The sequence below is a fragment of the Schistocerca piceifrons genome, chromosome 5 (genome assembly GCF_021461385.2).
Source record: "Schistocerca piceifrons isolate TAMUIC-IGC-003096 chromosome 5, iqSchPice1.1, whole genome shotgun sequence".
Lineage (NCBI taxonomy): Eukaryota > Metazoa > Arthropoda > Insecta > Orthoptera > Acrididae > Schistocerca > Schistocerca piceifrons.
Window position 1 is genome coordinate 478,455,492 of NC_060142.1, and position 22,839 is coordinate 478,478,330.

The following is a 22,839-nucleotide window of genomic DNA, read 5'->3' on the forward strand; positions in this document are numbered from 1 at the left end:
TATGGTTCGCGGGAAGAACGACTGTCTGAAAGCCTCCGTGCGCGCTCGAATCTCTCTAATTTTACATTCGTGATCTCCTCAGGAGGTATAAGTAGGGGGAAGAAATATATTCGATACATCATCCAGAAACGCACCCTCTCGAAACCTGGCGAGCAACCTACACTACGATGAAGAGCGCCTCTCTTGCAGAGTCTGCCACTTGAGTTCGCTAAACATCTCCGTAGCGCTATCACGCTTACCAAATAACCCTGTGACGAAACGCGCCGCTCTTCTTTGGATCTTCTCTCTCCTCCATCAACCCGATTTGGTACGGATCCCACACTGATGAGCAACACTCAAGTATAGGTCGAACGAGTATTTTGTAAGCCACCTCCTTTGTTGATGGACTACATTTTCTAAGGACTCTCCCAATGAATCTCAACCTGGTACCCGCCTTACCAACAATTAATTTTATATGATCATTCCACTTCAAATTGTTCCGCACGCATACTCCCAGATATTTTACAGAAGTAACTGCTACCAGTGTTTGTTCCGCTATCATATAATCATACAATAAAGGATCCTTCTTTCTATGTATTCACAATGCATTACATTTGTCTATGTTAAGGGTCAGTTGCCACTCCCTGCACCAAGTGCCTATCCGCTGCAGATCTTCCTGCATTTCGCTACAGTTTTCTAATGCTGCAACTTCTCTGTATACTACAGCATCATCCGCGAAAAGCCGCATGGAACTTCTGACACTATCTACTAGGTCATTTATATATATTGTGAAAAGCAATGGTCCCATAACACTCCCCTGTGGCACGCCAGAGGTTACTTTAACGTCTGTAGACGTCTCTCCATTGATAACAACATGCTGTGTTCTGTTTTCTAAAAACTCTTCAATCCAGCCACACAGCTGGTCTGATATTCCGTAGCCTCTTACTTTGTTTATCAGGCGACAGTGCGGAACTGTATCGAATGCCTTCCGGAAGTCAAGGAAAATAGCATCTACCTGGGAGCCTGTATCTAATATTTTCTGGGTCTCGTGAACAAATAAAGCGAGTTGGGTCTCACATGACCACTGTTTCCGGAATCCATGTTGATACCTACAGAGTAGATTCTAGGCTTCCAAAAACGACATGATACTCGAGCAAAAAACATGTTCTAAAATCCTACAACAGATCGACGTCAGAGATATAGGTCTATAGTTTTGCGCATCTGCTCGACGACCCTTCTTGATCACAGGGACTACCTGTGCTCTTTTCCAATCATTTGGAACCTTCCGTTCCTCTAGAGACTTGCGGTACACGGCTGTTAGAAGGGGGGCAAGTTCTTTCGCGTACTCTGTGTAGAATCGAATTGGTATCCCGTCAGGTCCAGTGGACTTTCGTCTGTTGAGTGATTCCAGTTGCTTTTCTATTCCGTGGACACTTATTTCGATGTCAGCCATTTTTTCGTTTGTGCGAGGATTTAGAGAAGGAACTGCAGTGCGGTCTTCCTCTGTGAAACAGCTTTGGAAAAAGGTGTTTAGTATTTCAGCTTTACGTGTGTCATCCTCTGTTTCAATGCCATCATCATCCCGGAGTGTCTCGATATGCTGTTTCGAGCCACTTACTGATTTAACGTAAGACCAGAACTTCCTAGGATTTTCTGTCAAGTTGGTACATAGAATTTTACTTTCGAAGGTAGGGGTGGGGGACAGTTAAGTGGTGCTTCATGGAGTGGGGAGCGTACAGAGACGAGGTGGAGAGAGGGTAGGGCAGCTACGCACAGTCAGGAGGTTAGACGGAGGGCGGGCAGGCGGGGGTGGGGTGGTAGTGGTAGGGTAGCAGCTGTAAAAAGACTGAGGGTGCATTGGTGGAATAGGGGTCAGTGTAGCGTTTGAGGCCAGGAGGGTTATGGGAATGTAGGATATATTGCAGAGAGAGTCCCCACCTGCGTGGTTCAGAAAAGCTGATGGTGTTGGTGAGGACGATCCAGATGGTACAGGCTGTGAAGCAGTCATAGAAATAAAGAACATTGTGTTGGGCAGCACGCTCAGCAGTGGGGTGGTCCAGCTGTTTGTAGGCCTCATTGTCGGTGGCAATTCATATGGACAGACAGCTTGTTGGTTGTCATGCTTGTAGATGAATGATATTTTGAGATGCTACCATGAGCCAGAATAGAGACTGTTGTGTGTTGCGATATTAAATTTAATTGATGGTTTTATTAAGCAAGTTACAGTGTCAGTTCAGTTACACCATTGCTAGGAAATTGATGTAGTAGCACTTGTCAAATTGTACCATGAACAATATGGAGCCATCCAGTGACATATTTTACAATTACATATTGGAATACAAGGATGCATGCATCATATGTATCATTTGTTCATTTCTCTTTTGATGTAATACTGTTAAAAGAGTGTAGCTTAAGTGACTGCAGCTCTCTTATGGTAATAGCATTTGTTGAGGTTTTCTGTACTTGGGGCATCCACAGTCACCATCCATGTTGCCACCCCAGGTTATACATTAGCAGGCAGAAGCTACCACTGCTGGCTACTATGGTGATGTAAACTAACAACACATTACAATTAGTGTTAATTATCTCCCACTGCTAATTACAATTATTACTTTTAGAATACTGTATGTACCCTATGTTACAAGAAACAGCCACTCTCAAAAAAGTCGACTGCTCTTTCTCCAATGCTTCTCAGCTTCTGTTTTTGCATAATACCTCAAATGATACATTCATATTAAGACCACTATCATCTGGCAAAATAAAGACCTGCCCAGTACAAATAAGAAAGTTACACAGAATTTACATTCCAGAGTAGTGAATTATCATTTTACTTTGTTTTTTTATATTTGGAGATTTTCAATCTCCTGCCAGATGTCTGCTGACCACTTGACAGTCTTTTGCACTAGAATATGAAACTCAGTTCTGAACCTCAGAGGATGATGTGTAGTCTGTATGACGATTATGTTAACTTCTAAAATTGTGGTTGTGAATTGCAGAGTTCATCCTGAGTTCACTCTTGTTACTAACCACAGAGGTGTTTGGTTATCAACTTTACTTAATGGACACTCGTATTTAATAAATATTTTTTTCACCGTGGCTACGATGCCTCAGAAGATTGTGCCAGAGGACAGAATTGAGTGAAATGTGCTGGCAATATTTTCTGCAGGTCAACATGGTGAGATAGATTTCCAAGTGCAAAGCAGGCAGAACTGAGGTTTTTTATTAACTTATCCACCTGCTGGTGCTAGATAAGTTTATTATCCGTCAGGATATCCAGGAACTTCACACATGGAGCTTCATCCGGTATGTGCCAGTTCTGCTTTTACATACAGTCTACCAAACTGTAGGTGGCAGAGGATGTCACATGTTAGGATTTCTTTCCATTCCAGTTGTCTGTAGAGGGCAGGAAGAATGACTGCGTAAATGCCTCTGAGTGTGCTGCAATTCATCTAATATTGTCTGCATGGTCCATTTGACAATGGTGCACTGGAGCCTGAAGAAATATTTAGATTTGGCTGAAGTGCATTTAGGTGTCAGTGACTCTTCTACTGCATACTGCTGTTGGCAATAAATTTATGTTGGCCAGTTGGGTGATTGTACAAGGTAGCCTATGAGCATTGCTGAATCTAATGATGCTATTTGGCAGAAGATATAAATTAATTACTTTTGTTTTTGACAAAGAGAGCATGAGATTGACAGTTATTGAGCTGGTTGTTGTGGATTGTAATGTTGATTGCTGAATCTCCTGTATTTCTTGTATTGTGTGTTTCTTGGAATATTACAGGTTTTCTTGGCATATTGTTTTGTATTCCAATATTATGGTGTGTGAGTTGGTACAGCAAACAAATATGACTGGAGGAAAATTGGCTGTGGTGACAGACTGATTTACAGCACAGCCTGAATGAGATCTTCTTTACGTTGAAATGTAACAGTTTGGTTGTGAGTTGACAAAGCCAACTAATGTGACTGGAGGAGACCTGGCTGTGGTGACAGACTGATTTGTTGTGTAGTCCCATGATAATTTCAAGACTTTATGTGGTATTTTCAGAATGTCCCCATTTGCAAGATGGTGGTTAGTCAGGAACCCCGAGTACAGTCTAAGCGTTGTGATCATATTCTGTTTTATATGACAGCAGTCTGCAAAATATATTCCTCCATGCTCCCACATATTTCACACATTTGAAATCATGATGACAGCTATTGAACGCCATTTTCTCATTGGTTCCACCACCTTGTCTAATCATCTGACTCATGATTTGTTGTGTACACTTCCAGTCATTCACTGCATAAACAGTTACCTACTGTTACCAACTGGCACCGACACTGTAAGTGAACTTTTACGCTAGATTCTTCTCTTGATACTGGTTCTTGAAATTTTGTAACTAGGCTTTAGGTAGATAATTTGCATCTATCTTCAAGAGCCTGACAGCTCAGGGCTCTCAACGGTTCTGTGATGCTCTCTCATAAGTCAAACAGATTTGTTGGTTAGTTTTTTTAAAATATAAATATGTGAGTTAGTAATTGCAACACACTACCTTTTACACATTCGTCAGCTGATACTTGTACCCGAGTTTTCATTTTCTCTTGTATTTCCAATATTGCATTGCATTGCAGTTCAGGTATGTAGATGCTTATGATGGCTTAGCAGATCAATACATCAATCGTGGCATGAAACATGTGGCCACATATGTTGCATGTAATGGAGGATGTAGTTGGACCTGGCGACCTGGCAAAGTTTGCACCTCTGACTTTTTCATTTTCCAGCACCCCCCCCTCTCCTCCGACGTTCCTGCTCAAAACACGAGACAGCAGCTGAAGTAGCTGTGTGCCAATGTTTACGATCTTCTACTGTGGCGTGCCAATTACTTGGGTCAGTGTTTAGACTCTTTAGGTTCTTCTTGAATCGGTCCTTATAGCACTTAAGAGGAGCAGCACGGAGCCTTCACCGTGTGCCCGCTCCACTATACAAAATTACAAAATTTGCTGAGGAAGTCTGTTGTTTCTCATCCACCGGATGTGCCCAATAACAGTGGCTTCTATACTTCACGTCTTTGCCTTCTCAAGAACCATATTGCTTGATACAAATTCATCCCATTTGATATTCATAATGAATACAAGCTTCTGTTGATTGAAGCGTTCTAGTTTCTTAAAATCATGGCAATATAGTGTCCACATTTTGCAACCATGGAGCAGGGTAGAAACAACACCTGCTCGATACACCATCAGGTGTGTAGTGTCACATCTTCCTTCAGGAAGACCTGATGTAGGAGATGTCCTAAAGCAACACGTGCGGCATGCGTCCTGTTCTCCATGGCCTTTTCCGATGAGCAATTAGTTGATAATATACTTCCTAGGTAGAGGAAGTGATGTAGTTTTTCCAAAGGTGTGCTAGAAATAGAGATATTGAGATCTGGAAAAGTAGTTCCAGGAGCTGGCTGTGCTAGTATCTTTGTTTTTGGTTGTTTATATGCAGCACTGAAACAATTTACAGACAGTTGCAGCTCTGTGGGTGTGGAGAAGCATTTTCATCAGCATGCTGTAGCCTGAGTGAGACTTGTGAATCTTTTAGGGTGCAGTCTAGACTGATTAAATAGCCCTCTGTCAAATCTGTATTTATGTTCTACTCCTCCATTGTTTATAGCATGCTCATAAGGCATGGCTGCCTGCTATGGAGCAAACAGCATTGGTGCAAGGACACATCCTTCTTTGAGCCCATTAGTAATAGGGAATTTGTCCTATGTTTGATTCTGATGTAGCACTTGCCCAGGCGTGTCATCAGAGAAAGATTGAATTAGTTTGACAAAATGTTCAGGGCAGCAAAAATGTTTTAAGACCTTCCGCATAGCTTCAGTGGGCCCTGTATCAAAGGCCTTTTTTTTTAGGTTAGAACGCAAATAGTAAAGGCTTATGTTGTTTCCTGCGCTTCTTCTGCAGTTGGTTACACATTACAATAACAGAAGTTGTTCTCCAGAATAGCAAGAGCTCTCGGTGAAATACTTTTCCATTCCACTACATTGTGACAGATGTAGCAACAATAGATAAATGAGTCAAAGAGTGAACAGTCTCTGTTGAAATTATGTAATTGTTTTATTATTTCCAGTTACTCATTTCTCATCATTAGTACATCATCAGACTAGAAGAATTAGAAAATAATTACAGTTCAAACACATGGATACAGCAAGCAGCAGATCTAATATCACTAAAACATGGATAAAGTTAAAAAATTTAAAAACTTACTTGGTTGAATGTTGGAAGTGTTAAGTATGCGACCCAATTGTCGCGTTAAATGGTAGTGGAAAACATGCTTGTCATGAGTTACTAGTCCAGGTCATGGCCCTGGAGCAGCAGAAATACAAAATATGTGCAGGAGCGTGGGGAGAAAAAGGGGGGGGGGGCGGAAGGAGGGAAAAGGAGAAGTGGTTAAATATACCTGAAACCTTGATTACTAATATGGAAGAATGGGGGAAAAGTGCTGGTGGGGGGGGGGGGGGGGAGGAAATGGTGTGATATGAGGTTCATGATGTAATGTAGAGGGTAATTTTGTAATAAGCGAAAGGGAAACTTGTTGTGTTGGTAGAGAAACATTTTGAAGTGGAAAGAAGGGTACCATAAGCATTGAAAGAAGTGGGGAGGGGAGGACTTGGTTTTAATAAGGAGTGCACTGACAGATACGTATGCCTCCTCGCAGATGAACTTTGCCACCTTCGCCTGAAAGTGACCCATGTCCACAGATTGCTCCATCAATGATTTGGACACTCAGATTATCCAGTAACTGTACCACTTTTGGGGTTTATAGAAAGCACGCAACCAGTGACACTGTGGTCCACTCGACGTACTGGCACCCTTTCAGTTGTAAAAGAAGGTTTTTTTCTCATATAGTCAACCATTTATGTGAGCTCCCTTTAGATTCAGAAACTGTTGGATAAAAGTTTGCAAACCTGAGACACATTGCTAGAACCAACGGGTACCATTCTAGACTGGTAGATCAAATATACAAAAAAAAAAAAAAAAATCTCTAAAAATAACACCTACTTTGATCCGAAGTCCAGGACTTACGAGCCCATATATGTGTCCTTACCTTTTCTAGGAGACCTTCTTAAAGGTCATCACTTGAAGGTAGCTTTCACAATTAACACTTTTGCTGCGGCTGACGCTCATAAGCGTCACAACAAGCCATGAGCCAGTGCAGCTGACGCTTGTAAGCGTCCGCGCTCACTGTTGGAATACTCAGTCTAGTTGCAGCATCTAAGCTAGCATCAAAGCGTGTAAACTTTTGTTTTGTGTGGTCAGTTATCGAATGTATATTGTTCGTAATGGCAGCTCATGTTCCGACACCTGGACCTTCCAATGTGAAAAGGAGCAGGAAAAGTGTTAAATTGACAGAGAAACAGTTACTTAGTGTACTAGACGACAGTGATTGACTGTGTAGTGAGGACGAGGCATACCACGGAGATTGTCATTTAGAGGCTGCAGAAGAATTGCAGAGTGACGATAGCATTGAAGCACAGCTTTCGAATCTGTTTCGTGGCAGTTCCGAATGTGATGATACGGATCACAATGATTGTGTGGAAATCGCCGATGAAAAATAGCCTGACCTGTCACACTGAGATAATCCAGGTGAGTCCTGGCATAAAGAACCACATAATATGCAGTATCACCCATTTATGAAGGAAGAAGTTTTGCAAATTCATCCTGCTGGCAATTTTCCTATGGATTTCTTCAAATTATTGGTAACAGCTTGCAGTTGTCGAAACGAACGATAACGCAGTCAACATATTGCTGAGCGAAAATACAAAAGAGGGATCTAGGATTTGTAAATGGAAACCTCTAAGTATAGGTGAATTACTAGTTTTTCTGGATGTTTCGTTAAATGTGGGTAACATTAAATATCAGTGGTTACAAGACTACTGGAAGAAAGAACCGCTGTTTGAGAATAGCGGAATAGCGATAAGTATAAGCAAAGACTGGTATTTGATCATATTACTCTCTCTGCATTTTGCAAAAAAAAAACCCGAAAATAGACGATCTTAAAAATGTGTATTTGAAGTAAATATAATTTCAAATGAATCCAGCTTCCTTTTTCCTCTTTTTCCTTCTTAAGAATTTGCATTTTGGAATCCAAATTTTTCCTGAATGCAGTGGATTAAGTCAGTACTGAAAATGATACTACAGATCTTATAAAATCTTGACATCAGCCTGTAGCTCAGGTGGGCTTAGGAGCATTGGCTCCGAGCGGTACCTGCCGTTTCAGTGTGTTACCGGTCCGCACTTGAGCGTTACTGGCCTGCACTCGCACGTTGCCAGGCCACACTGGAGAGTTGCGCGCCTGCAACGATGCCGCAGCGAAAGTGTTAATGGTAAGATCCAACATAATCTCTATCACAGCTAATGATTCTTGAAGGACTCATTCCCACTCCATGGTCCACAAAATCGTGTTTAGTGTGCCGTTCATCATACATTGGTCAATCTGGATGAGAAATTAATACTAGATTTCAAGAACACCTTGTAGCTAGAAGGGATGCCATCAAAAACAACTCTTCCTCCTCCGATCATCTTAAGAGAACCAAGCATAATCAGCCTCCTCTAGATAAGTTGCAAATCCTCCACCATGCACCCAAAGGCAAAAAGCTTTCAATTTTGGAAGAATTAGAAATTTCCAAGATCGTGAACAGCCTGCTGAACACAGTCTCAACGAGCAGTTGATTACAACAAATCAAACTTTTTTGTGATACTACACTGTATGATAAGAAGTATACGAACACCCCCAAAACTATACGTTTTTTATACTATCTGCATTATGCTGCCATCTATTGCCAGGTACTCCGTATCAGCGACATCAGTACTCATTAGACACCGTGAGAATGCAGAATGGGACGCTCTGCGGAACTCACGGACTTCGAATGTGGTTAGTTAATTGGGTGTCACTTGTGTCATACATCTGTACATGAGATTTCCACACTCCTGAACATCCCTAGGTCTACTGTTCCTGGTGTGATAGTGAAGTGGAAACGTGAAGGGACACGCACAGTACAAAAGTGTACAGGCTGACCTCGTTTGTTGACTGACAGAGACTGCCGACAGTTGAAGAGGGTCGTAATGTGTAATAGGCAGACATCTATCCAGACGATCACACAGGAATCCCAGACTGCATCAGGACCCACTGCAAGTACTATGACAATTAGGCAAGAGGTGAGAAACGTCAGATTTCATGGTCGAGCGGCTGCTCATACACCACACATCACGCCAGTAAATGCCAAACGATGCCTCACTTGATGTAAGGAGCATAAACATTTGACGATTGAACAGTGGGAAAATGTGTGCAGCGACGAATCACAGTACACAGTGTGGCCATCCAATGGCAGAGTGTGGGTATGGCGAATACCTGGTGAACGTCATCTGCCAGCGTGTGTAGCGCCAACAGTAAAATTCAGAGGCAGTGCTGTTATGGTGTGGTCATGTTTTTCGTGGAAGGGGCTTGCACCCCTTGTTGTTTTGCATGGCACTATCACAGCACAGGCCTACACTGATGTTTTAAACACCTTCCTGCTTCCAGCTTTTGAAGAGCAATTCGGGGATGGCGATTGCATCTTTCAACGCGATCAAGCACCTGTTCTGTGACAGAGAGGTTACACAACAATTACATCCCTGTAATGGACTGGCCTGCACAGAGTCCTGACTAGAATCCTATAGAACATCTTTGGGATGTTTTGGAACACTGACGTCTTGCTCAGCCTCACCAACTGACATTGATACCTCTCCTCAGTGCAGCATTCCATGAAGAATGGGCTGCCATTCCCATAGAAACCATCTAGCACCTGACTGAATGTGTGTCTGTGAGAGTGGAAGTTGTCATCAAGGCGAAGGGTGGGCCAACACTATATTGAAATGCAGCATTACCAATGGAAGGCGTCATGACCTCGTAAGTAATTTTCAGCCAGGTGCGAGGATACTTTCGATCACATAGTGTATGTTATCCTTCTTTTTTCCAAAATGAAATCTTCCTTGCCCCCACTACCACTCATCCCCTCCTTCTCTCTTATCCAGCTTTTTTATTAAAATTAATTCCTCCCTCGCCCCCTCCCTATTCCTTCAACTCTTAAGGCACATTTCTTTCCATTCTTCCCAAGTCAAAACTTCCATCTAAAACCACAAATTTCCCTTTCCTTTATTATAACATTACCCTCTATCATACACAAACCTCGCATCGCCCCAGTTTCTCTTTTACCCCACCCTCTCCCCTTTCGTATTCTTTCATATTAATACGTAAGGTTCCCTTTATATTTAACCTCCACACCAAACTTTTTACCTCTTTTTGAGTTTCCGTGCTTTAACTTGAAATTTATGGCAAGTGTGTTTTCCACTGCTGTTTTACATGATAATTTGCAGCAATCAACCAACTAAATTATTAATTTTTTTAATTTACTCACCTTGTAGCGATATTAGATCTGCTGTTCAGTAGGTTCACGTGTTTCGAGCTCTAATTATTTCTTTATTGTTCCAGTCTGATGCTGCACTAACCACATGAACCACGTAATTGGAACTAGTAAAACAGTTACGTAAATGTGACAGACTGTTCACTCATTTGAATCAGAAGCTTTTCCAGGTAGTTTTTAAGGTTAACTTTTGTTGTCAGACAGACATTTTATATCACTGGGTAAGCATCAAAAATTTTAGTTGCTGGATTGCTCACTTCATTTTGTGCTAAAGACAACATTAATATGTTGTAATGAATGCCTTTTTCATTCTGGTATTGTAATTATGAGCATCATTATTTAGTATGAACTGTTGTGGGTTATTATTTACAACAAACTTCATGAGGGAATAAATATATTGTAGAACAGTAGTCAAAATGCCAAACTCCTGAAACAGGTGGCTACAAGATAGTGATAGTGGGTGAGGACCACATATTATTCTTAGAGCACGTTTTTAAGCAATAAAGATTTTCTTTCTTAAAGGTGAGTTACCCACAGAACATTATTCCATATGACATTACTAAATATGTTGATTTACTGATTTGCCTCTCTCCTAGAATTGCAGATTGTAAGTGCAAATGTGGCTGAACTAATCTGTTTTAGGAATTCCAAAATATACTTTCTCCAGTTTCAATTCTCATTTATATGGACACCTGAGATGTGTCCTTACTATGTGTTATGCTTATTACTGGTGTAATACCCCTAGACATGCAGAATCAAAATATGTTGTGGCTTTTTAAAATTAAGGGTGAGACCATTCACAGAAAACCAGTCAGTGATACTTTTAAGATCCTTGTTTATCATTTCTTCTGTTGTCGTATGTATGCTTGGACTGATTACAGTACTAATGTCATCTGCAAAAAGAACTAATTCTGCTTGTTGTATGTTAGATGGAAGATAATTTACAAATATGACATTATTAGCAGACCTAAGATTGAGCCTTGGGGAACCTAGTACTGTCTGCTCCCCAGTCTGAATAATGTCCCTGGAGTACATTGGTTGAACTAGTCAGTATAACTTCATGCATTCTTTTAGTTACATATGACATTATCCATCATTAACTGTACCATCAATCCCACAAATTTTCAGTTTATGTAGGAGAATATTGTGATATACACAGTCAAATGCTTTAGATAGGTTGCAGAAAATACCTCCAGCACTATTTTGTTACTTAGTGCTTGTGTCAGTAATTACTGTCATCTCTCTTTTCACCCATCATAAAGAGGGGATTAACAACAACATATTTCAGTCCATCTGGAAAAATGCCTTGAGTTAATGATGCATTACATGTTTCAGATAAGACAAGGCTTATTATACACTCCTGGAAATGGAAAAAAGAACACATTGACACCGGTGTGTCAGACCCACCATACTTGCTCCGGACACTGCGAGAGGGCTGTACAAGCAATGATCACACGCACGGCACAGCGGACACACCAGGAACCGCGGTGTTGGCCGTCGAATGGCGCTAGCTCCGCAGCATTTGTGCACCGCCGCCGTCAGTGTCAGCCAGTTTGCCGTGGCATACGGAGCTCCATCGCAGTCTTTAACACTGGTAGCATGCTGCGACAGCGTGGACGTGAACCGTATGTGCAGTTGACGGACTTTGAGCGAGGGCGTATAGTGGGCATGCGGGAGGCCGGGTGGACGTACCGCCGAATTGCTCAACACGTGGGGCGTGAGGTCTCCACAGTACATCGATGTTGTCGCCAGTGGTCGGCGGAAGGTGCACGTGCCCGTCGACCTGGGACCGGACCGCAGCGACGCACGGATGCACGCCAAGACCGTAGGATCCTACGCAGTGCCGTAGGGGACCGCACCGCCACTTCCCAGCAAATTAGGGACACTGTTGCTCCTGGGGTATCGGCGAGGACCATTCGCAACCGTCTCCATGAAGCTGGGTTACGGTCCCGCACAACGTTAGGCCGTCTTCCGCTCACGCCCCAACATCGTGCAGCCCGCCTCCAGTGGTGTCGCGACAGGCGTGAATGGAGGGACGAATGGAGACGTGTGGTCTTCAGCGATGAGAGTCGCTTCTGCCTTGGTGCCAATGATGGTCGTATGCGTGTTTGGCGCCGTGCAGGTGAGCGCCACAATCAGGACTGCATACGACCGAGGCACACAGGGCCAACACCCGGCATCATGGTGTGGGGAGCGATCTCCTACACTGGCCGTACACCACTGGTGATCGTCGAGGGGACATTGAATAGTGCACGGTACATCCAAACCGTCATCGAACCCATCGTTCTACCATTCCTAGACCGGCAAGGGAACTTGCTGTTCCAACAGGACAATGCACGTCCGCATGTATCCCGTGCCACCCAACGTGCTCTAGAAGGTGTAAGTCAACTACCCTGGCCAGCAAGATCTCCGGATCTGTCCCCCATTGAGCATGTTTGGGACTGGATGAAGCGTCGTCTCACGCGGTCTGCACGTCCAGCACGAACGCTGGTCCAACTGAGGCGCCAGGTGGAAATGGCATGGCAAGCCGTTCCACAGGACTACATCCAGCATCTCTACGATCGTCTCCATGGGAGAATAGCAGCCTGCATTGCTGCGAAAGGTGGATATACACTGTACTAGTGCCGACATTGTGCATGCTCTGTTGCCTGTGTCTATGTGCCTGTGGTTCTGTCAGTGTGATCATGTGCTGTATCTGACCCCAGGAATGTGTCAATAAAGTTTCCCCTTCCTGGGACAATGAATTCACGGTGTTCTTATTTCAATTTCCAGGAGTGTATGTGAACAAATCTTCAGTACTCTGTTGGAAACACCATCAAATACAGGTGAGCTTTTATTTTTGAGAGAACGTATAATTTTCTTAATTTCAGAAGGAGAAGTTGGTGATACATTCATATGACTGAATTTTATGAGCTGTGCTTTTTCATCATACTGCTGTGATTTCTCTCGTGAACTGTTTGTCCCTCTATATTTTCCACTATTTTTAAGAATTTATTATTAAATATATCTGCTACCTGTGACTTATAATTTATAGCCATTCCACCCAGTTCAGTAATGATATCCTTGTTTGTGGCTGTTTGTCCTGTCTCTAATTTCACTGCATTCCATATACACTTAAGTCTGTTATTGGAATTACTGATTTCTGACATTGTATGCATGTTTCTTGACTTTTAATAACTTTAATAATTGTAATTTTGAGTTGTTTTTGTAGTGTACAACTACTGCAGAATCTGTACTTGTTCTTGCCAACAAATGGAAGTGATGTATAGTTTTTGATATGGCTGTTTTATATTCTTTCTTATTAACTAATGTGGAACACTATTTTCAAATAATGATATAAATTGATCATGAAGTAGATTCAATTTTATGTTAATATTTTGTTCATTATAAATTTTATCCCTGGTCATCTTTTGTAAACTGTTCTTAAAAACATTTATCCTGGAGTCATTAACTATTCTAACTGATTTCCAATGAAGTGTGTCAATACTGTAAAGCACTACCTCATTTTTCCTAACTAACTGTACATCATGTAAATTCAGTATCCTTTATTAAAGCCATATTTCGCTTGGTTCTGACACACTTGAAAAATATTATAAGATGGGACACACAAGTGGTTTGTAGGCAGTCTCCATTATAGACTGTTTTGCCAGTGTCTTGCCAATGAACTGAGGTGTGCCACCTAACTTACCCATGACTGAGCTTGTGTGATCATTCCATTCCATTTCCCTACAAATTGTTTCACCCATCTATTTCTTGAGTTGACTGATTCTTGTTGTGAATCACTGATATTGTAATTACAGAATGTAACAGTTTTTTGTTTTCTAAAGAGCACAATTTTGTGTTTTTGTACATTTACAGCAAGTTCTCAATCTTTGGACCACTTTGACATCCTGTTAAGATCTGATTGAATATTTCTACAGCTTTTACAGGCAGTGTTTTGTTATAGACAACAGCATCATATCCAAAGAATCTGCAGTTGGTATTGCCATTGTCTGCCAGGCCATTGATATACAACATGAGCAACAATGGTCCCGTCAAACTTTCCGGGGCATGCCCAAAGTTAATTCTACTTCTGTCGATAACTCTTGAATTGGAGGTAAAATGCTGTGTTTTGCTTACCAAGAAATCTTCAACCTAGTCCCAAATTTTGTTCGATACCCATACAATTGTGTGGTAGTTGCATGAATTCCTTTTGTTGTCCTTGTAGACATGTGGACCTGTGCGTTTTTCCAATCAGTGTGCACAGTATTCAGTTTGAGGGATCTGTGGTTTATTATGGTTATTCTGTACAGGCTCTGGCAGGGATCTCTTTGAGCTCTGGATCCTAGTTCAGTTTTAGCTGTTTCACAAGCCAGTGACAGTCGACTTTGCTGTGGTACATAAAGTAAAGTGGGATATTGCAGCTATATCTTTCATAGTAGAGAAACGTTTGAAAATGGAGCTCAGTATGTCTGTGCTACCTTCAATTTCAGTTCCTGTGTCATCCATTGGTGTCCTGACACTAACTTTCATCGACTGACAGCCTGTATATACAACCTGTAGTTCTTTGGATTTTGTGAGAGATCTTAAGATTCTACTACAGTAGTCCTTGAAGCCCTTTCATGCACTGAACTTTTGGCTGGGCTTCATTCAGTACCTCTGTATCTATTACCCTATGCTTTGTTTAATAATTATTATAAAGATTTTTCTGTTTCCTTAGAAATTTCTTCACTGTGACTACAGCATGGAACGTCCGTCCCATCATGAACTGTTGTATTAGGTACCATTTATCTACCAGTATTTGGTCAACTATTCTATTGACTCTCTCTAAAGTACTGGAGGGGACAAGGAAATGCTGCTAAGGTCCTAGACCCACTGAAGGGAAACTCCTGATCTACATCTCTACGCGGCAGGTAGTGGGTAACGTCACTTCATGTGATGGCTAACATAGACAGGAACTGAGGGATGACTGGGATAAGTCATCACCCCAGTATTTGTTGGGCTGGGCACCCTTTTGCCCAGGAAATGAGAAATTATTTCCAAAGGGGGATGAACCAGCTGATGGTCAATGGCGTAGGATGTTGAAGGCAACAGGAAACCACCACGTTAAATAACTATGGATATCCCGTGCACCAGCAGTAAATCATTCCAGTATCTTTCGTAAAATTTTCTGGAGAGAAAATAGTCGCCCAATTCGATCTCTGGGTGGGGACTGCAAAAGATACAGACAAGGTGAAGGAAAAGAACCCCAATTTTAGCATAGCAACTTGGAATCTGAGAACACTGCTTCGGTGTAGCAAACTAGAAAACCTAAAACTTGAAATGGAATAACTGGAAATCAATATCCTAGGCATATCAGAGATGAGATGGCCCCAACCAAATGATTTCTGGTCTGAAGAATACAGATTCGTTCACACCGGAACTGACCAAGATAGACCAGGAATGGGAGGCGTTGGGATAATTTTGAGGAAAAACTATGACTCACATGCCAAGGGATATGTGCACTATAGCTCTTGAATAACAGTAGTCAAATTTGAAACTGAACCAAAGAACACTGTGATAATACAAGTATACATTCCAACACCCAAAGAAGAAGATGCAGTCGTTGATGAAACATACAAAGAAATAAGTAATGCGATGAGAAATGATATGGAAGATGAAAACCTGATTGTCATGGGAACTAATATATGATTGTGGATGAAGAACCTGAGGAAGGAATTGTTGGCAAATATGGGCTTGGAAGAAGAAATGAAAGAGGAGATCGACTAATCGAGTTCTGCTCGAGGCACCAGTTAGTTGTAGCAAACACACTTTTTCAACATCACAAATGAAGAAGATACACATGGAAACCCCTGGAGACATGAGGAGAGAGCAAATTGATTATATTGTAGTGAAAGAATGTTTTAGGAACCAGGGAAAAGGTTGCAGGAGCTATCCATCTGCAGATACGGGCAGTGACCATAACATGGTCTTGCTGAAAAGTTCACTCAGATTCAAATGTCTGAAGAAGAAGAAGACAGTAAAACTTAAATAGGGATTATAAAAACTGAAAACTGAGGGACTGACAAAACATTATGCTCACAAAACAGACAACCTAGCTAAAATTTTCAACATGGTGGGGTAAATGAAGACTGGGATCAAATTAAATCCAGTATATACAAAGCAGTGGAAAAGATAGTTGGGACAACTAAACCAAAAAAAAGAGGAAATGGATTACAGCAGATGTTATTGAGCTTATAGAAAACAGGAGATTATACAAAAATGCAACTGATGAACAACGAAAAGCTGAATACAGAATACTAAGTAATTTTATCAACAGAGAAGCTAGGAAAGCAAAAGAAGATGTTCTTGAGGAAATGTGCAGGGAAGTGGAAGAAAATATGCAAAACAGAAGAACTGATTTAGCATACAGAATAGCAAAAAAATTTTAATGAATGTAAAACGACACTCTCAGGTACAATAGAAAATAGAGAAATGAAAATGCTGTTTAGTGAAGACATGGTAAAGAGATGGAAAGAATACATTGAGGAGTTGTATACCGGAACACCTGTTTTGGAGGAGGTAATAGGAAGAGAAGAGCAAGTTGATGGAGATGACAAGGGGGATGACATTTTGCAAGAAGAATTTGACAAATCTCTAACAGAACTATGGGACAACAAAGCAACGGGTATTGATGACATCCCTGCAGAACTAGTAAAGAATGCTGGCAACAGGATGAAAATGATGCTGCTTAAACTTGTTACTATAACACAGGAGAGATAGTACAGACTTCCAGAAGTGCATCATTGTTCCTATACCAAAGAAGGCAGCAGCTACAAGATGTGAACAGTACTGAACTTTAAGCCTAATATCACATGCATCAAAAATTCTCATAAAAATAATTCTGAAGAGAATTGAAGAGAAGATGGATGATATGATGAGTGAAGTTCAGTTTGATTTCAGAGGGGGATCAGGAACAAGAGGAGCAATTCTGGCACTGAGACTCCATACTGAAAAGCAATTACAGAAAAATAAACCAACTTATATTGCCTTTATAGACATGGAAAAGGTGTTTGATAATGTTATCTGACGAGAGATGTCCAGAGTACTGAGGAAAATTGGAATGAAGTACAAAGACATCTGTGTGATACTCAGTTTCTATAAGAATGAGGTGGCAGTGATTGGGATCTGTCACCAGGAGCAAGAAGCAAGTATTAGAAAAGGGGTAAGATAAGGGTGTGCTCTCACTATTATATTCAATGCTTACATCCAGGCAGAATCGGGCAATATCCAAGGCAATGAAGATGCACTTGGTAGAAGCATTGGTGTTTCCTGTATTCTTATACGCATGCGAGACCTGGACCGTGAAAGGTAGTGATAAGAGCCGCATTGATGCCTTCAAGGTGTGGTGTTGGCAGGGAATGCTACGTGTACCGTGGACTCAAAAAAGAACAAATGTTTCAATAATAGAAGAACTTAAAATCACAAGAAGGTTATATTCTTGTGTCAGCCAAAGATACCTTCAGTTCCTTGGGCACATCTTGAGAAGGAAAGGGGATAATTTAGAGAAGGCCATTGTGCAGACCAAAACTGAGGGCAGAAGACCATGTGGGAAAGCAGCAAACAGATAGTTGGATGAAGCGAAGAAGATTACCAGCCGACCGCTTCACATCATATTAAGAAAGGCCGAAGAACCCTGTAGATGTAGACATCTTTCTGAAGTTTCAACTATGTAAGAATGAATGAGAAAATGAGGTCATGACACTCAGCACTGAGTAAAATGACTAATGTTTATGATATCCAGGAAGCTATGGACCAAGTTCGAGAAACAAATGAGGTGGGAATCAAAATTAATGGGCAGAAGATAGACATGCTACGTTATGCAGATGATGTTGCTATAGTCAAGGAGACAAAAGAGGATCTAGAGGAAGTCCTCAGAACAATGGAAAGGATTCTATGCAATCGGTATGGAATGAGAATAAACAAGAAAAAGACTAAAGTGATGGTATGCAGTACAGAAGCAGAATATGAACCTCTGAGAATGAGAATTGGAAGAGAGGAGCTGGAAGTGCTAGAGGACTTTACCTACATGGGAAGCAAAATAATAAGGGGCGGTAGAAGCCGGAAAGAAGTTGTGAGCAGAATACGAGAGGCCAAAATTGCATTTACTCTGAGGAGGAAGTTATTCATCAGTAAGAAATCAGCCAGAAAATAAGGAAACGTATCATGAAAACTTTCATTTGGAGTGTGGCCCTATATGGATGTGAAGTTTGAACAATGGGAAGAGAAGAGAGAAGATTGCTAGAGGCCCTGTAGATGAGATGCTATAGAAGGATGATGAAGATCAGCTGGAGAGACAAAGTAACAAATGAAAAGGTATTTAGAAGAGTACAGGAAACCAGATCTCTGTGGAGGCAAGTCCAAACAAGAAGAGACAAACCTGTAGGGCACACCCTAAGACACAACAACATCGTTGGAACAATAGCAGAAGGAGCTATTGAGGAAAGGAATTGGCAGGGGCGACCAAGGATATCATACATACAACAGGTCATGAATGATGTTGAATGTAACACGTACGTGGAAATGAAGAGGAAGGCAGATAGAAGAGAGAAATGGCACTATGTTGCAAACCAACCTCGGGGTTGAACACTAACAGAAGAAGGAAGAAGAAAAAGAAGATTCTATGAAACTGAGAGGGGCAGTAGCCTTTTCAGTAGTTGCAGGGGCAACAGTCTGGATGATTGACTGATCTGGCCTTGCAACACTAACCCAAACGGCCTTGCTGTGCTGGTACTGCGAACGGTTAAAGCAAGGGGAAACTACAGCCGTAATTTTTCCCGAGGGCATGCAGCTTTACTCTATGGTTAATGATGGTGGCGTCCTCTTGGGTAAAATATTCCGAAGGTAAAATAGTCCCCCATTCGGATCTCCGGGCGGGGACTACTCAGGAGGACGTTGTTATCAGGAGAAAGAAAACTGGCGTTCTACGGATCGAAGCGTGGAATGTCAGATCCCTTAACCGAGCAGGTAGGTTAGAAAATTTAAAAAGGGAAATGGATAGGTTAAAGTTAGATATAGTGGGAATTTGTGAAGTTCGGTGGCAGGAGGAACGAGACTTTTGGTCAGGCGAATACAGGGTCATAAATACAAAGTCAAATAGGGGTAATGCAGGAGTAGGTTTAATAATGAATAAAAAAATTGGAATGCGGGTAAGCTACTACAAACAGCATATTGAACACATTATTGTGACCAAGATAGACACGAAGCCCACGTCTACTACAGTAGTACAAGTTTATATGCCAACTAACTCTGCAGATGATGAAGAAATTGATGAAACGTATGAGGAGATAAAAGAAATTATTCAGGTAGTGAAGGGAGACGAAAATTTAATAGTCATGGGTGACTGGAATTCGAGAGTAGGAAAAGCGAGAGAAGGAAACAGTGGGTGAATATGGATTGGGGGTAAGAAATGAAAGAGGAAGCCGCCTGGTAGACTTTTGCACATAGCACAACTTAATCATAGCTACCACTTGGTTCAAGAATCATAAAAGAAGGTTGTATACATGGAAGAAGCCTGGAGATACTGACAGGCTTCAGATAGATTATATAATGGTAAGACAGAGATTTAGGAACCAGGTTCTAAATTGTAAGACATTTCCAGGGGCAGATGTGGATTCTGACCACAATCTGTTGGTTATGAACTGTAGATTAAAACTGAAGAAACTGCAAAAAGGTGGGAATTTTAGGAGATGGGACCTGGATAAACTGACTAAACCAGAGGTTGTACAGAGTTTCAGGGAGAGTGTAAGGGAACAAATGGCAGGAATGGGGGAAAGAAATACAGTAGAAGAAGAATGGGTAGCTTTGAGGGATGAAGTAGTGAAGGCAGCAGAGGATCAAGTAGGTAAAAAGACGAGGGCTACTAGAAATCCTTGGGTAACAGAAGAAATATTGAATTTAATTGACGAAAGCAGAAAATATAAAAATGCAGTAAATGAAGCAGGCAAAAAGGAATACAAACGTCTCAAAAATGAGATCGACAGGAAGTGCAAAATGGCTAAGCAGGGATGTCTAGAGGATAAATGTAAGGATGTAGAGGCTTATCTCACTAGGGGTAAGATGGATACTGCCTACAGGAAAATTAAAGAGACCTTTGGAGAAAAGAGAACCACTTGTATGAATATCAAGAGCTCAGATGGAAAGCCAGTTCTAAGCAAAGAAGGGAAAGCAGAAAGATGGAAGGAGTATATAGAGGGTCTATACAAGGGCGATGTACTTGAGGACAATATTATGGAAATGAAAGAGAATGTAGATGAAGATGAAATGGGAGATATGATACTGCGTGAAGAGTTTGACAGCGCACTGAAAGAGCTGAGTCGAAATAAGGCCCCGGGAGTAGACAACATTCCATTAGAACTACTGACGGCCTTGGGAGAGCCAGTCCTGACAAAACTCTACCATCTGGTGAGCAAGATGTATGAGACAGGTGAATGACCCTCAGACTTCAAGAAGCTAGATTAAGAAAAGGCAAACGTACGTTTCTAGCACTTATAGACTTAGAGAAAGCTTTTGACAATGTTTACTGGAATACTCTCTTTCAAATTCTGAAGGTGGCAGGGGTAAAATTCAGGGAGTGAAAGGCTATTTACAATTTGTAGAGAAACCAGATGGTAGTTATAAGAGTTGAGGGGCATGAAAGGGAGGCAGTGGTTGGGAAGGGAGTGAGACAGGGTTGTACCCTATCCCCGATGTTATTCAATCTGTATATGGAGCAAGCAGTGAAAGAAACAAAAGAAAAATTCGGAGTAGGTATTAAAATCCACGGAGAAGAAATAAAATCTTTGAGGTTCGCCGATGACATTGTAATTCTGTCAGAGACAGCAAAGGACTTGGAAGAGCAGTTGAACCGAATGGACAGTGTCTTGAAAGGAGGATATAAGATGAACATCAACAGAAGCAAAACGAGGATAATGGAATGTAGTCGAATTAAGTCAGGTGATGCTGAGGGAATTAGGTTAGGAAATGAGACACTTAAAGTAGTAAAGGAGTTTTGCTATTTGGGGAGCAAAATAACTGATGATAGTCGAAGTAGAGAGGATATAAAATGTAGACTGGCTATGGCAAGGAAAGTGTTTCTGAAGAAGAGGAATTTGTTAACATCGAGTATAGATTTAAGTGTCAGGAAGTCGTTTCTGAAAGCATTTGTATGGAGTGTACCCATGTATGGAAGTGAGACATGGATGATAAATAGTTTAGACAAGAAGAGAATAGAAGCTTTCGAAATGTGGTGCTACAGATGAATGCTGAAGATTAGATGGGTAGATCACATGACTAATGAGGAGGTATTGAATAGGATTGGGGAAAAGTGGAGTTTGTGGCACAACTTGACTAGAAGAAGGGATCGGTTGGTAGGACATGTTCTGAGGCATCAAGGGATCACCAATTTAGTATTGGAGGCCAGCGTGGAGGGTAAAAATCGTAGAGGGAGACCAAGGGATGAGTACACCAAGCAGATTCAGAATGATTTAGGTTGCAGTAGGTACTGGGAGATGAAGAAGCTTGTACAGGATAGAGTAGCATGGAGAGCTGCATCAAACCAGTCTCAGGACTGAAGACCACAACAACAACAACATGAAACTTGAGCCACAGTTCTTTATGCTCCTGCCCTTAAGTAATGTTTCGAGTTTCTCTTCGAGATGTGACATGACTGCCTCTTTATGTAACTTACTGAGTATATAAATCTTGTTTTAGCTGTCATATGTACTTCAGTGATCATTGTTGGTACAACTTCCTCATGATATCTGATACCAGTGTCAGTAGGAAAATCCTAAAGATTTTAGGCATACATGTTGTTATTAGGTCTAGTATATTTTTATTACAAGTTGGCTCCTGAACTATCTGTTCTAGGTTGTTGTCATAGAAGGCATTTAGTAGGGTTTTCGAGGATAACAATGCTGTAATTTTCCCCATTGACTGTTGTATGATTCAACATTCTTCAGCGATTATGGTATGGTCAGGGAACATTCATACTAGCAAACTGGGGTCTTGCTCTAAAATTTTTGATAACATCTAAGGTTGAGGCCAATGGTTGATAGAAAGATCCAATTAAAAGTATGGCACAAGTCCAGGAAGTCACAGTGTAGCTTGTTACAGATTGTTGAGGTCTCTGGGTCAGTACAATTACTTGGCCTCAATCAGTGCCGGGAACAATCAATACTGCTGCTGATTGTGAGCTTCATTGAAACTCCAAGAGCAAGGCTATTCTAAATACTGTCTGCCAGATATTGGAATTATCCATGTTTGATTTCAGATCCCAAATGATAGGCATTGTTTGTTCCATTGTGTACCACAATTTGTGTTGGTTGCAGCTTGTTCCCCTGTGGTTTCCAAGATAGCTTCTTCAGCATGGTGAATGAGGCCTCCAGGCATATACAGAGAGTGCACTAGGTGATCCGTTCCATCCTTGATG